The sequence below is a fragment of the Castor canadensis genome, chromosome 3, assembly GCF_047511655.1.
Source record: "Castor canadensis chromosome 3, mCasCan1.hap1v2, whole genome shotgun sequence".
NCBI classification, from domain to species: domain Eukaryota; kingdom Metazoa; phylum Chordata; class Mammalia; order Rodentia; family Castoridae; genus Castor; species Castor canadensis.
In genome coordinates, this window is record NC_133388.1 from 241,054 (window position 1) to 242,500 (window position 1,447).

At 77.7% G+C, this 1,447-nt stretch overlaps 1 non-coding gene across 1 annotated transcript in view; it reads left to right on the top strand.

Annotated features, from left to right (window-relative positions):
* Positions 1-1,316: 1,316 nt before the first annotated feature.
* The window catches only part of LOC141421859 (28S ribosomal RNA), a 5,050-nt gene continuing 4,919 nt past the window's right edge, over positions 1,317-1,447 (top strand). The window contains exon 1 of the ribosomal RNA XR_012446549.1: positions 1,317-1,447. This exon is cut by the window's right edge and continues 4,919 nt beyond it. This is a non-coding gene — a ribosomal RNA (28S ribosomal RNA).

The window sequence follows — 1,447 nt, forward strand, 5'->3', positions numbered from 1 at the left end:
CCTGACGATCAATCGCCTCCCCCCCCCTCTCGCGGTGGTCTGCTTCCGAGCTCTCCACGCCGGGGAGGGGGTGTTGTCGCGCGGCTGGGGGTTCGCTCGTAGGGCCAGCCCGACTCTCGTCCGCGGGCCCTCCGTCCCCCTAAGAGCAGACGACGGCCGATCGCGTCGCGTCACGTCGCCGAGACGAGCGAGAGAGCGAGGGTCGCGGGCGCCCTCCCCGCCGCGGCCCGTGGCCCCGCGGGGAGGCGCTCACGCCGAGGCGACGATTCCCGCGTCCCCGCGGCGTTCCCGTCCGGGAACGGCGTCTCGCGCCGCACCGGGGTCCGTCTGGGCTCGCTCCGAGGCCCCGCGGGTCGCGTTTGCGGGGTCCGCGCCCCCGGGGACGCACGCCCCGGCGGGCGGCCCGCGGGACGCCGCGGTGTCCGTCCGCCCGACGCGCGCTTCCCTCCCGGGGCGCGGCCGCGTCGCGCCGCGTCGCCCCGAGCCCACCGCCCGACGCCGGCCCGTGTTCCCCACCCCGGCCGCCCGTCCCGTCCCGCCCCGGGGCCGTCCCGCCCATCGCTCCCGCCCCTCCCGCTCCTCCCGTCTCGTCCCGGTCGGCCGGCCCGCCGCCCTCCGCCTCCCTCCCGGGGAGGGAGGGCTGGCCTCGCGGAGCCGGCGGGTCCGAGGAAGAGCGCGGGGGACGGTGGTGGGGGTGGACAAAAGAGCGAAAGACGGGGTCGTCTCCCGCGGCGGGCACCGGGCGGCCGTCGGCGCCGTGGAAGCCTCGGCGCGTGGGCGCGCGTCACCCGCCCCTCCGGCGGCGGGGTCCGCGCCACGCGCTCCCTCGACTCTCTCCGCGGCTCTCGCGCGTCGCGTGCGCGGTCGCCCCGACCGACGGGGCCGGCCTTCCATCTCCGGGAGCCTCGCGGTCGCGCGTGGCTTGTGCGCGGAGGAGGGGGAAAGGGGAAGGAGCGTCCCGGGGGCGGCGCGCGGGTTTCCGTTCGGGGGCGTGGGGGGTGTGTGGTGGTGGTGGTGGTGGTGGTGCGGGGGGGAGGACGCGGTGTCGTGCCGGGTGCGGGTCCGGCGGCGGACGCGTGCGGGTGAGTCGGGTCGCGGGGACGGTTCCGCCGCCCCCCCTCCCGCGCCTCCGCTCCGCCGCCGCCGCCCGCCCCGGCCCTCCCGCTCCTCCTCCTCCTCCTCCTCCTCCTCCTCCTCCTCCCACGCCAACCTCCGACGGGGCCTCCCCGCGCCCCCCACCACCGCGCCCCGTCCCCCCTTCCTTTCCCCTCCCCGCGCCCGCCTCCGCACCCCCGGCTCCCCGCCCTCCGGAGACGCGACCTCAGATCAGACGTGGCGACCCGCTGAATTTAAGCATATTAGTCAGCGGAGGAAAAGAAACTAACGAGGATTCCCTCAGTAACGGCGAGTGAACAGGGAAGAGCCCAGCGCCGAATCCCCGCCGCGC